This window comes from Tiliqua scincoides, chromosome 1 (genome assembly GCF_035046505.1).
Source record: "Tiliqua scincoides isolate rTilSci1 chromosome 1, rTilSci1.hap2, whole genome shotgun sequence".
Classification (NCBI taxonomy): Eukaryota; Metazoa; Chordata; class Lepidosauria; order Squamata; family Scincidae; genus Tiliqua; species Tiliqua scincoides.
Window position 1 is genome coordinate 193898718 of NC_089821.1, and position 14715 is coordinate 193913432.

The following is a 14715-nucleotide window of genomic DNA, read 5'->3' on the forward strand; positions in this document are numbered from 1 at the left end:
CTCTGACCCCCCTCCCCCAGCTACTGAAGCAAAACCACAACTGTCCTGCTTCTCCTTTTAATAAGCTTTTAATGAAGGAAACAAAAATCTTCTGACATGTGCCAATCTCACCACAAAAAGGTTACACAAATACATCGGTGTCATACTTAAAGTGACCTTTACTATTTTTTCTTACGTTTCTATGGTCTGTTTGCTCTCCAAACAGCACCTATATTGTTTAGGTAACTACTGTACATTGTTACTATGTTTCATGTATTTGTTGAACCGAACAACTAAATGACAGTGGACACCCACTGACATCACAATTAATTTTTATTAAACCAAATACAATTATGGTAAAGTTATCCTTTTTCACTGGAATCTATGACATAGCTCTAGGCATTTTCCAAGGATTCAAAATTCTCCTAGAAGACCTCAGAATAGCAAATTTGTAAAATGGTTTGTATTCAGCTTATTCAATATAATAATGAACAAGTAACTACCACAAGAGATTAAGGAGGACTGGTTTTTGCTTGTTTTAAACAAATCATAGGATAAAAAGTACACTAAAATACATGAAAGACACAAAAATTAGTTCAGATCATGGTTCAGAGATAACAACCTAAAAGGAATACTAAAAAAGCAACTTCCTGAAATCAATACAAGATGGTTTGAATGAGCTTGTGCAGAGCTTTCAAACATTGCCACTATATGAAATACAGTTTAATGAATTATTCTTCCTTGGAAAAATCAATGCTATTCCTGTGCCCACAGGCAAACACAGAGAAAATGGCTGCATGCTGCCAAATGGTACAATGACATACAGAAATGTCAGATGAGGGAAGAAAGGGTCAGAATGGTAAAAAAAATTCTGTTGCCTAAAGCAAAAGATTTAACCCTTCATAAGTAAACCTCTGATAAGGAGGGCAGTAACACCAGAACCAGAGGACATCCACTAAAATTGAGTGTCAGGAGAGTTAGAAAAGAAAAAAAGAAAATATTTCTTTAACCAGTGTATAATTAATATTTGGAACTTCTTGCCACAGGATGTGGTGATGGCTTCTAGCCTAGATGCCTTTAAAAGGGGACTGGACAGATTTCTGGAAGAAAAGTCCATCATAGGTTACAAGCTATGATGGGTATGCAAACTCCTGGTTTTAGAAGTAGGCTACCTCAGATTGTCAGATGCAAGGGAGTGGCAATAGATGCAGGTATCCTGTTGTCTTTCGTGCTCCCTGAGGCATCTGGTGGGCCACTGTGAGATACAGGAAGATGGACTAAATGGGCATTGGCCTGATCCAGTGAGGCTCTTCTTATGTTAACATCACCATGACTCAAACCCTAGAACAGCAGTTCCCAAAGTCCTACTTGGATTCTGAGATTGTAGTATTTGCAAGAGAGGCCCCAATTGTGTGCAGTGATTATGGCACTATGGTGACCCAGGGGCTTTTACATTTACCTGAGGGTCGTTGCTGGAGCTTCTGATAGGAAACCAGAGTTGAGCTCTAATCAGCAACTGGATCTCTGTGCAGCCGTGGGAAGGCTCACAGAGAGGGCTGTGAGCCTTCTAGACTCTGCCAGAGGCCAGCGCTGACCCCACAGATAAGTACAAAAGCCCCTGGGTCCCCACAGCACCACAATCTCTGCAGCACCTTCGGGCACTCATTCCTGGGTCACTCCCCTTAAGAGGGAACAGCCCGCTTCTTGTTCCCTGGTGTGTTGCAACCCACCAATTTGGGAACCACTCAAGAATCTACTTTTAAAAAATAAAACCTCCAAAACATGTGGAAAACTAAAAGGAAAAAAGAGCAATTGAGCACATGTACATTATTTTTCCCTCACCACTGAAAACACCTAGCCACTCTCCACTGATGTCGGGTTAGAAGCAGAGCCATTAGGTTGGATGCAGTGACTTTTAGGTTGGCTACATGTTAGCACTGTGTCACTTGCTCTTCAGATTGCAGTGGCCCTCCTTATCTGTGGGCTCATCGGATTTAAATATCTGCAGATGCCAAGCCTGCAGAAGGAGCACCTCAGAGGACCTCCTGAATGTGAAGGTTCAGCTGGAGTCCCCGAGATGATGCCCAAGATGGTGAGGCAAGTCTGGACGCAGGAACAAATGTGTCCAACGATTCTCCAAGGACCAATACCAATGCCTGTTTGATGCAGAAAATTGACCCAATCCAGACAATTTTCTAAAAAGAAAAATGAGGAATAAAATTGGCTGGACACAATTACCACAACCCACTCCCCTGTCAGCTATATATTGTATAGGCACCTCTTCCTCTCTTCCTTCCTGCATGACACCGGTGTTGCATTCTGCTTGTGAGGATGCCACTGTCTCTTCTCTTTCTCCTCCTGTAACCTCTCTTGCACCCACATACCTGCTGTAGCTGAGCCAAACCCCCTACCGAGCACACCAGCATAGTATTCACAGATAAGGAGAAAAGAATAGCAAATAATGAGAGGTAGGTGACAATTCTGCCCCTCATAGATAAGTGAATTTGAAGAGAGTGAACTTGTACATTTAGAGTGCTGACTGTAAATTATTTTTTAAAGTTCAATTTTTCTCATCAGCCTTCTGTATACTCAATTCTGCATCTTCAACAATCCTGCTTTAACAATAGCACTCATTGTAGAGATTAGTTGCTAACTGCAGTTCTGTCCATAGGAGACTCTAGAAGTTGTCTACCAAAAACTCTTACAGTGGCTTATGAAACAGTTAAGTGTTACAAGCCCTTTCATGGTTTTGGTTTTAGCTGCACAAACAAACTGCAGTTTAAGACACTTAAGTTTCAGTACTGATTTAATCTCCTTTATCAACAATAATCACCATGCCAACTTGTCCCACCTATCCCAAAACCATCCCCACTCTTTGGGCAATTCATATTCCTTCCTAAACCAGCCTCTTGAACTTTGAGAGTCTGGTGTTTTGAGGTCTATCAGTTTACCCTTCTGGCACTGCTATCACCTACATTGTCTCCTAACACTGAACCAGAAAAAGAAGGAAAAGTCACAAATGTAAATTTGTATTGGGTACTCCCTCAAATGCTTGGGATGCAGAATTCAGGTGCTTAATAGCCAGTAAGGCTACTTTTGGCTCAGAGGATACTAATGCTCCCTAGCATAAACAGATCAGAACGCATTCAAAACATAGTCTGTTTGGGAAGCAAACAGGAGCAGAAGTTTTGCACATACTGCAAGATCAGTTAAGGTATACACTGTGGACACGCAGACACTGATACATGCATCTCCATGCTTCTCTTTCACTGAGAGAATGTATGCGTACAAGGAAGCTACAGCTAGCTAGCAGATTCTTCTATATGAGCACACAGATGTATACAGCTGTTTTGGGCATGGTAGTGTAGATTCTGTGTCAAGATGTGATATGGTTCTGAAACAGAAGTTGAGTACTGAATACTAGCTAATTTGATCAGATTATAGTGTACTGCAAAGAATCGTAATACGATACAGCTTGCCAAATATACCTGCAGGGCAAACGCCTTATTTTTCACCTAAAGCATTCTGCTGTATTTGATATACCATTGACAGCAGAAGCTATGATTATGTGGAATGCATTTTTTAAAGATCTCGTGCTCACATCTTCTTAACTCCATCATAGAGCATTCATCCCTAGTAAAAGTTTTGACAAATTCTGTTGTGTTCAGCTAAACTACTTGCAACTGTCTTCTTAACAACAAAAAAAAACACAAGTCTGCACTAGTATAAATCGGGTCTGGAAGAAGTGGCACCCACAGAGACGGGTCTCTTAGTCCTGTCACAAACTCAGATTCCGAGGCAACAAGATGGGAACCTTTTTGAAAATGCAGTGCACAGAACACTGCACATATAGATGTTCAAGATGTATTACTATAGCCTTCCATTTGAAGGGCACTGTCCTGCTCAGGATTGTATTACATAGCAATCAATGGGCATTCATAATAACAATGATCAAGTGTTGTGTCCTGGAAACCACAATATAGTGTCTAACAAAATGACACAACCATCAGAGCACTGCATCAATAATAAAGCAAAATTACAAAATATGTATATAAATCAGATATGTGTTTGGATCACACTTTTAAAATAACTTCTAAAAAGAAACAAGGAGGCCAACATCTGAGGGCTCTTTGTCCTCACATATTTTTCTTTTTAAAAATACAGAGTTACTTAAGAACAGCTGAGGAACCCAGACCAGCCCCATGTACATGGATATTTTCACACCAATGGCCTCCTCCCCCAGTGAATTCTCTCCCACATACCCAGAGCTAGGCCGGTATTACTAGATGCAGTGCTGGGCCTGGATCATATCTCCTGCAGCTAAATTATTTCATTTTATGGCTGCTTCTTTGGAATAATAAATTGTTCTTAATGTCACACAACTATGTATGAGAAATTTTGTGTATGAGTACATTTTATTAGCAAGTGGCAACTTGCACTGGCATTTCTACCTGATGCACCTGAGTGACAAGACAAAGAGCCTCCCATGACAAATGGCCATTTGGCTCTTCTCTTCCCAGTGGTACTTCCATCAGCATTCATTACACCTTGATGGTGTGCAAACAGTTTCTTTCTTCTTCCATTTCAGTTCCTTTTTCTTTTTGCATCATGTCTATAGATCATCACAATTCATATTAATTCATCCTAGCTCTTTTGTTAACCTCTTAAATCATTACAGATCCTTACACCAGGGGCCTACTTTAGTCTTTGCACAACACATATTAATAAAGCACTTAAATATTATTACTAATAAAATATCAAATGTAAGACCTTTAAATAAATTGGGAAAGCAGAACAAGCAGAACATAGGAGGACAAGATTGTGTATATAATAAATACATGTTAACTCTATTATTAAATACATATTAAGTTTATCTCTATTATTATTATCATATTAACTCACCCCTGCTAATCTGGGTTAGAGGCACTTTTTCAAGTGGGTGCTCTTCTTTTATTTAGCAGGGGAAGAATAACTGGCCCAGCAGTGTCTTTTCTAGTGACTGGCTGTTGGTGTACTTCTGCATCTTTTTAGATTGTAAGCCCTTTTGGATCAGATAGCCATTAGTTGTTTGATTTTCTCTGTAAACTGCTTTGTGAACTTTTCACTGAAAAGCAGTATATAAATACTGTTAATATTAACTCTAAAACTCCACCTACATGTGAGGTGTAAACCTACACCTACATGTGCTACATGTGAGATGACCTTTCTGTGGTGACTTGACTCCATACCCTGCATCAGGAGATCAGATTACCACCTCATTGTCATTCTTCTGCAAGTAACTGAAGAACCATATTTCCCAGTTGGCATTTTTCTAGTTGCTCCCTCACATACTATTCTTGAAATTAAATGTAGGTAGTTTCTGTCTGGTTTTGGTCTCTCCTTTCATTCCATGTGCTAATTCAGTTGGTGGCTTTTGTGGTTTTTTGAACTGGTGGCTTTAAAAAAAATTCACTGTTTTTAATGCATAGTTTAATCATTAACAACAACAACAACAGTATTTATATACCGCTTTTCAACAAAAAGTTCACAAAGCGGTTTACAGAGAAAATCAAATATCTAATGGCTCCCTGTCCCAAAAGGGCTCACAATCTAAAAATTATTAATTATTAGCAGCCTAAAGGACTTTCTTTTTAGGAAGTGAATGATAGGATAGCATTATAAAAATTAAAATGAAAGTGGAGAAGAAATGTTGGTTTTCTCTTCCCTCATAACACTACAACATGGGGTTATCCAATGAATGTGACTGGCACGAGATTTATGACAGTCAAAAGGTTCCTTCACGCAACAGGTTCACTGCCATGGCGATGGGCACTAGCCTAGAGAACATTAAAAGGTGATTACATAAATTCATGAGGTGTACCATGGGCTCCCAATCAGCACGCCTATGTGGAACCTCGTGTATACTTCTGCATGTCAGGGGACAGCTATCAGCTAAATGCCCTGGTTGCGGGCCTCTGATAAGAAACAAAATGTTGAATCTTTAGTCTGATTCAGCATGGCTTATGCTCTGAACTGTACATTAACTGTATATGCTGCAGCCCCAATGTGTGGCTAAAAGAGATAACACATCACAAAACAGAGGATAAACTATATCACAATAACAAAAATAATATATCTAGCTTCCTGTCATGAAGTTACGCCACTGGCAAACAACAAGGGGAAAATACTTAGTATTTTAAAAAAGTTATAATGAATCACCTTAATACTTTATTCATGGAGACTATATCTTGGGAACACCTTCTAAATAACTCCCTACACTATTGACTCACGTATAGCTTGAAATATTTTTCCACTCCATATGCTACGCATAAGTGAACATTTCACAACTACTTTAAAGGAGTCAGAACATCATCTTAAACATAACTGTTACTCCATCCCTAGGTAGACTTCTATATCTGTAGCATAATCTTTTCCTAAGCCATTAAAAAATTCATATGCAAAAAAACATGACGCACAAGTTAACCCAAAGCCATAATTTATGTAAACATGATACTAATACATGGTCTAAGAGCCCTAAAAGTGGGTGCAAACCTGATCAGAAATTTGGATGGGAAATCACTGGGATTGCCATGTAGAAGAGTGAATGAGTGAGAGAAAATTTTAAGAAAGCTTTAACTATGAGATTTGGTAATTTAAATCTACAGTTAGAGCTTTCATTATGAAAGGTAAGTTACTGTGAAACACCATAGTTCACATATTGATTCAAAAATTATATTTATGATTTGCTGTGTTAGGCTGCAATCCTACACACATTTACCTGGGAGAAAGCCCTACTGAATTATGTGATTATGTCAGAATGGTCATATATAAGATTTTATCAACATAATTTATACCATATAGACAGATTTTAACAGGAAGCTACAGTATTAACTTAGTTAATATCCTCAGAGCAGGTCATGTTTTGTGATGTTGCAATTTAACAGGCACAGGCAACATCATATTAAAAAAAGAGCAGAAATATACATTAAAAGACATGAAATAATGAAATAATGTAGAATCCATCTCTTCAGTACTAGTTTAATGGAAGAGACTTGCTTTGATACCACTTCAATATAAGGCTCTTCTTTATTTCTAAATAGGTTGTTGTTCCTTAATTTTATTAAACATGTGAGAAAGGGTGCTGGAAGTGGAGGAATCCTCTGAACGTAGCAGCAGCAAGGGCACAGATGGTTCACACACAGCCCAATCCTGAGCTGCCCGGGGCACGTGGCTGCAGTGGCACTGAGAATGGGCAGTGCCTCGGGAGAAGGGGACGTTCATCCCCCTCGCCCAGGTAAGGGAAGCAGCCCCGCAATGGGGCTACTCACTTTACCGCCGACTAAAAGGTCAGCACTAAGGTAAAGGCGTTCGTGTAGGGCGCTGAGCCCCACACGAACGCCTTGGATCAGGTGGAGGAGAGCTCCATGGGATTCGCCTCCCTCCCTCCCCCCGGCACGCCTCCTGCCTGCTCTTTCTCCGCCTCCCCACCTTCTCTCCACCCCCTCCCCCCTCCCCGGAACACCTCCTGCCCGCCCCTTCCCGCCCCCACTTACCGTGCCGCAGCTCTGCGGTCCATGAGACCACCGATCAGCGGAGGATGGGCGCCCGCCCAGCGCTAGCCCAGCACCGGGCTAATACAGGTGCTGGCCCAGCAGTAAGCCTTGCAGATGTGCCTTATGGCACGTTTGCGACAGTGTGCTCCGGCACAAAGCCGAAGCGCCGAGCTCAGGATTGGGCTCAGTCACCTGACATCACCATTCACCTGTTTGGGGGACTGATTCAAAGCACAGTCCCTTCCCTTTCACTCCAAGTATGAACTGCACTGTCAGAACAGACAGACCCAACCATTTGATTGGCAGGAATGATCTGTGTGCAAGGCCCTTTGCTGTGCATAAGAATATCTAGACTGGGATCCAGATCATAAAGGCTTATTCTGTTTCTCAATATAGATGGCATGTCTAGCTCTCTATTAAAGTTCCTATACAATAGCTCCATCCAGACATGTCACACTTATAAAAGAAGCATGTCAAATAGTTCACAATTACAAGCTATATCAATACCGATTATGCCAGATGGTAATGAGCCATACACAAAGGACTATCCATCCAAAATAATCACACAGTTTTCTGCAGAACTGCTGAAGAGGTTATGGTTTATTACACAATACTCATTAGATATACAGTGCCAGCATTAGCAATTTTTCCTCCATTTGTGTCTCATTTAAGAGTCTTCCTCTACAAGAATATTCAAATTAGTACACAAGGTTAAAGCCATTATGGTCATGAAAATATTAAGTTGCATTTTATGTTATAGAAATGGTAGATCAAAGGTCCTTAAATCTTTTTTTTTTAATCATCTAGATCAGAGGGTACTATGAGAGATAAAGGCAATTTACTCTAAGTATAGCTTTAGATATATAACAAAATAGATTAATACTTGCATAGTCCTAAATAAAAATATACTATATTAAAACATGAGCAGTACAATGCAATGCAAGGGCAGTTCCAGTGGCCCATGCACTACAGGCAATGGCTGTTGAGAAAGTGCCATGAGGCACTTCGCCGCCAGTGGGCAATGAGAGGCACTGATGGACAGGCCAGTGCCAGTGGGAGCAAAGAAAAGCATGCTGCAGTAAGTGTCCCTGTTTGGGGGCAGAGGAGGATGGGGAAGAGATGTTTCTGGGAAGGGGAGAGCGGCCTGCTGGATGTTTCAGGCCCAGAGGGGGACAGGGATGGCAGTGGAGGCTGCTGCTGAATCTTATTCCCCCTCCCATGCCTACAAGTCTGACACAGGGTACTTGAATCTCCACCAGAGATTCCACTGCTGTAGAACCAAGTAAACCCATAAGGGCTGTGGGAATGCTACATGGAGTAAGGGAACCCCCTTGTCTTATGACACAATTGGAAGAGGTTTTTAAAAATTACAGCAGCACTTTGAAGGTGCAGGGAGGCCTGAAGAGGGGGCTGTGAGCTCCCCAAACCCTTCAGAGAGCCATAGTGACCCCAGTTAAGTTTAAAAAAAACCCTTTCCTCCCCAGCAGCAGTGAGATTGTGGTGCCACCATTGCTGTCACCCTGACCCTTAAGGGGGCAGCAAGGGAGCTTCCTTGGCTGAGGCTTCACATCGCCCCAGTTTAGGAATCTCTGCTATAGACATATACACTTTCCTATGAATAAGTCCTCTTGAACACAATGGAACTTACTTGTGGGTAGGCATACAACAGGACTGCACTGTAAGCTAAAGATTTTATTTTTTTTAAAATCCAATGTATTACTTTAACAAGTCACACCGTATAACCAGGGATTCGTCTGGATGCAATATAGGGCATCCTCCCCTATACAGCTAAAATTTCAATACTTGGAAGAAAAATTGGAAGCAAACTCACAAGGCTAATATTACAGAGAGAACCAATCTCCTGACTGGCTTCTCAGGAGAAACAGCAACTTGAACAAAAGCAAAATCTTCACATTTAGGCAGCAAAAAAACTTTCTTTGTGCATAAGAGTAGTGTTTCCTAACCAGTGGTACTAGAGGTGGTGTCTGGTGGTACTTGCAGGTCCCCTGGACACCTGTCATTGCTATGATATTCATCATCATGCCTTCTTCTGCCTGCACTATGCCTACATGGAGGAAGCTTGGGGACATCATATTTTTTTAGGAAGGATTCAGACCAATTTGTAAAAGTTACTGATAGATGTGGGTATCCATTGTAAGTCAATGAGATACTGAAAAAACAAAATACATGTTAGATTAAAATTACTTTACTGAATTCAGTGAGGGGACCTACAGTTTCTGTAAGGAGGAGCTAGGCTCCCAAAATCTCTCCTGACTAGGACTCAGAGGATAGAGAGAACAGTGTTTCTGCGTGCTTTTAATCTTTTAAATTTACCAAGAACTTTCTGCTCCAGAACATAGCTATGATTTACATTGTAACAAAACACAGTGATAGTTTGAGCTGACCTGACTCAACACAAAGTTACCATTCAGAAGTAAGCACACATTTTCACAACCAACACACAAATTTTAAATTGTAGATCTACTGAAATGAACTAGAAGGTCTTATTTGCAGCAAATCAAAAGTAGACTAGGACTACCAATATACAGGCATATTTATTCTATCATTACTTTTTATGTAATCTTGGATTATATAAAATTATTTTTATTTTCTTAAGGGGAAAAAATGGGCGAACAAGCGGAAGTACTAAATACTGATTTAGTACACATAGACAATAGGTGGATTCTTCCATATTTTTTTCTGCATTTTATGCTCAGGCCTTAAACTCAGTTAAGATAATTTGCAATGACTGTACAAGACAAACTGAACTAAGGTAAACAGATTCCCATTAATATTCATTGCCAATTATGTACAGACACCACTAAACCTGTGAATAGATGCTCATCTGCCCAAGTGTTTCCCTGAAATATTTCTACATACCATACCAATATAGCAGGAAAGCAATCATACAAATGTTTGTAAGTCTATCAATAAATGAACAATAATGACATATATGTAAGTGGCATTTGTTTCAAAAAATTTTTTTTTCATTTTTCGAACCACAATAAAAATCATCTGGTATTCCAAGAGTCAAACACATGATGGGAGAGTTATCAGAGTAACATTTGTATTATTCAAGTGTTATAAATTGTCCTCTTCCCCTCCTTCCCCAAATACATGTGCAGTCTAACCTAACTTCATTTTGGTTTCTGGCTGGCAATCCTGTGAGCTAGGCAGGACTTTGCCCTGAAGAGGGTAAAGTAATGCTGAATTCTCAGGGGAGTTCAGGCAAATTAAAGGGAAGGAAGGCTGTAGTGATAAGGGACATCTGTGCGTCTCTTCCTCCACGGTCTTTCAAATACTGGTGCTCCACCCTGACAAAATTGCTACAAGCACAAGTTCTGTTGCACCATAAATTCCAGCTTTCAAAGGGCCAAGTCACTTCAGCAGCCTTCTCCTTATGCCATTCCTAGGCCAAGAAGCTCTCCCATCAATGACAGGAGCATGGGTAGTGCAGTACATACTCTGCTATGCCTTTTATCTCTCAGGAACTTCTCTGATTGGGGGAGAAATCAAGACTTTTGTGTGCTCCTGGAAGGACACTCTAAAACTCAATCAAATCCAGGAACTCTTGGTTGCATACCCATGGAGAAGCTCTACATCAGTGTTTCTCAAACTGTGGGTCAGGACCCAATAGGTGGGTCGCAAGCCAATTTCAGATGTGTCCCCATTCATTTCAATATTTTCAATATATTATACTTGATGCTACCATGGTATGTGACTGCATTGGGGAAATGTTACAGACCTGTACTTTTAACAAGCTACTATGTATATTCTTTTAACAATGAGAGTAAATGGGACTTATTCCTGGATAAGTGTGGGTAGGATTGTAGCCTAGAATTGTTAAAAATTGTTCTGCCTGATGACCTCACTTCCAGTCATGACATCACTTCCAGTGGGTCTTGACAGATTCTCATTCTAAAAGTTGGTCCCGGTGCTAAATGTATGAGAACCACTGCTCTAGATTCTACAGTCAGCCAAGAAACGCTTTTGTTTCTTTGTGCAAAGTCCTATAACTATCCTTGCTCTGGGAATAGAACTTCTTTCTCTTTTCTTCTTGGAGGCATCCCTGACTTGTCATATTTCTTGTAAGCAGCCCGTGCAAAGGGTTTTGATCATCTTGCCAAGGTGCCTGTCCTGCTGTGCATTTTAAGGACTCTTTCCCATAGAGACTCCCTTCATGCTCTTTGCTTTGCTGGACTGTCCCTGTGGTCAAAAAGTCTCTCACTGCATGCTATCCATTTTTCCAGACTTACCCGCAGTCAGGAAGACTCCCTGCTTGGCAATGCTGTCCTGCAGTTGGGAAGCTTCTGAGCCCCTTTGCCTTGGTAGCTAACCCTTGCCCTCCAAGGAGCTACCTTCCCTGACTCAAAGGAGCAAACCCCTTTGTTGTATTTTCTCCCACTTCCAAAAAAACAGTAATCACCCAGTGCGTTTAGACAGACTTTGTACTCAAACACTGCCCAGCAAAACAGGATTGGTAATCCTTTCCTCTTTCTTTTATACTCACAACAGCTCCTTCTCTCTCTCTTCTAAAGTGTCCATTTTCATGTGTGCATTTCAAAAATTCCCACTAATTGACTTCTTCAGCTAGCTGGCTAGGAAGTAAAACCAGTTCAGCGCAGTGTCATTCAACTACAGTACTTTCTCTCCTTTTTCTTTCCAATTAACTCCTGCTTGTTCAAATGCAGCCCTTTATATGTATTCTTTCTAATTGCAAATCTCCTCAGTGAGGTAACTGAAAGTAAATGTGCCTTTTTCCTTGTTATCTATATTGCTAAATAAACTATCTTCTTTTGAAAAACTCAGTCTCATGGATACTGGTAGCCTAATTCTGAGGCACTTTGAGGTTGTTTGCACTGCTCACCCACATCGATGATCCCAAAACATTCAGACAGTTCTACATTTAACCTCTCACTCTGTAGTATTGCTAATTCCCCCAAATTAAGTCAATCTGAGTTTGTCTGTGCATGCATGACTCATATAGGAAGATACTTGTGTGTGTATAAGAATAAGCTAACACTGCTAACACACAACTAAAGACAGTATTTCAGCACACTAATATAAGTTCATCCTCTCCTATTACTGGAGTTAAACCATGGTAACAGCTTTGATTCATCTATGGTTTTTCCACATTCCACTGTGAAGTATTATGTTTTGTTGTATGTTTCTTTTTCAAACATAAATATGGCGCATGTACAGGTCAGTGACATGCAGTCAGGGGAACGCAAAGCCTCACCAGACCCCACAAGTGAAAAATAAAGCCCAAGGACCCAACAAATTAAAAGAAAAAGTTCCTTGCCTTTCTGCTCTGTTCCTTCCTTCTCGAGCAGAATCAGGGTGCAATCCTAACCAACTTTCCAGAACTGGCATAGCTGTGCCAGTGGGGCATGTGCTGCATCCTGCAGTTAGGGGATATTCACGGAGGCCTCCTCAAAGTAAGGCAATGCTTGTTTCCTTACCTTGGAGTTGCATTGCCCTTACCTCAGTGCTGGAAAGTTGGTTAGGATTGTGCCCACAGTGTGTTAAGCAGCAGTAGTGGCGGCGGCGGCAGCAGCACACACTTCGATACACAGGGATGCAGCCAACAGCCAATTCACTATAATCATGACTGGCTTCCAATGGGGCAAAAAAAAATAAAACTGACAGGGTGCCTGTATCAGCAATCTCTAGGAAGGCAGAAGAAAGACTTGCCTCAGTAGGTTAGGTTGTAATCATGGCACATTTCCAATTCCAAAGCAGGATGAGAGTCTTCCTATAAAAAAAAAAAAAAGCAAGATGCCTGCATCAGCAATCTCTGGGGAGGCAGCAGGAAAAGTTGCCCCTGTTCTGTTAAAAAAGCCATGAAAAAAGCAGGAAGTCTGCTCAATGGACTGGCTCTCTAAAGCACCAAGGGAGGCAGCTTTTTGGTTGCCTCAGGGGACACGTTGCTGAGCTCTCCTTAGTTCTGAGTAGGGGAATAAGAGGTGAGATTTTTGATTTATTTATTTCCAGAAGGGGGGGAAGAGTGAGAGCTTTTTTTCAAACTTGAGGGAGGGGGAGAGCAAGTGTGTTTTCATGTGGCTGTGCCTTCCCGGGTCTGGACCTCACCGCATGTCACTGATACTGGTACAGCATAAACACACAGGTATGGAGGCATGCATTAACTATTTTATAACATTGCAAAAATATCCTATTCCCCATTTTATATCATTACATATATCATGGTTAAAAAAACAGTACTGGAATGACTCTAGTACAGTGGTTCTCACACTTTTAACACCAGACCCCCCCTTTTCAGAATGAGAATCTGTCAGGACCCACAGGAAGTGATGTTATGACCGGAAGTGACATCATCAAGCAGGAAATTTTTTAACAATCCTAGGATGTAATCCTTCCCACACTTACCCAGCAGTAATTCCCTCTGACTATCATTGCTAAAAGCATATACATAGTAGCCTGTTCAAAGTACAGATCTGTAACATTTTCCCAAATGCAGTCACATACCATGGTAGCATCAAGTTTAATATATTAAAAATAAAATATTGAAATGAATGGGGACCCACCTAGTGGGTCTCGACTCACAGTTTGAGAAACACTGCTCTAGTATAAAGACTTTCTTTTCTCTCTTTGGCTTTATAGATCTCAAGAAAGGAGAAGCTGTTTCAAGATTCTCTGCATCAGTGCAGATTGCTGCAGGACCCTTTGAGAACTAACACAAAGACACAGGTGAACTGGCAAATTAGAATACTTTTTTTTGATAGAGTATAAGGTCTGGTCTGCGTGAGCACCAGAATGAGATAGGATAATGGATTACCACTTCAGAAAGATCACATTTGTGAATGGCTATGTCAAAAATTCCCTTGCAAACAGAAAATCAGTACAGGAAGCAGAACACTGAGATACATTTTCCTACAATGCAAATTTTCTATTTGTAGAGTGACTTGCTTTGGGGGAGGGGATTTTACATGGAAAAACATTCAAAAAGGGATTCTGCCACCACAGTAACAAATCGTGCAGTCCATTCTACCACTTCATTTGTCCAAATGTGTAAACTAAGCTTATCTGCAACACATTTTCTTTAAACCAAGGACACTAACAGTTAAGTAGCAATTACTGGTTCTTGCTTGTTCCAAACATGAACAAGAAGGTTCATTTTAGAGAATAAAATAAAACAAAATTAAAGTTTAGAAAATTATTAGCAAATGGTGAAATATATGGCATA

At 40.7% G+C, this 14715-nt stretch overlaps 1 protein-coding gene across 1 annotated transcript in view; it reads right to left on the minus strand.

The window, feature by feature from the left end:
- PDSS2 (decaprenyl diphosphate synthase subunit 2) overlaps positions 1-14715 on the minus strand; it is a 98297-nt gene that overhangs the window by 52291 nt on the left and 31291 nt on the right. The window lies entirely within an intron of this gene.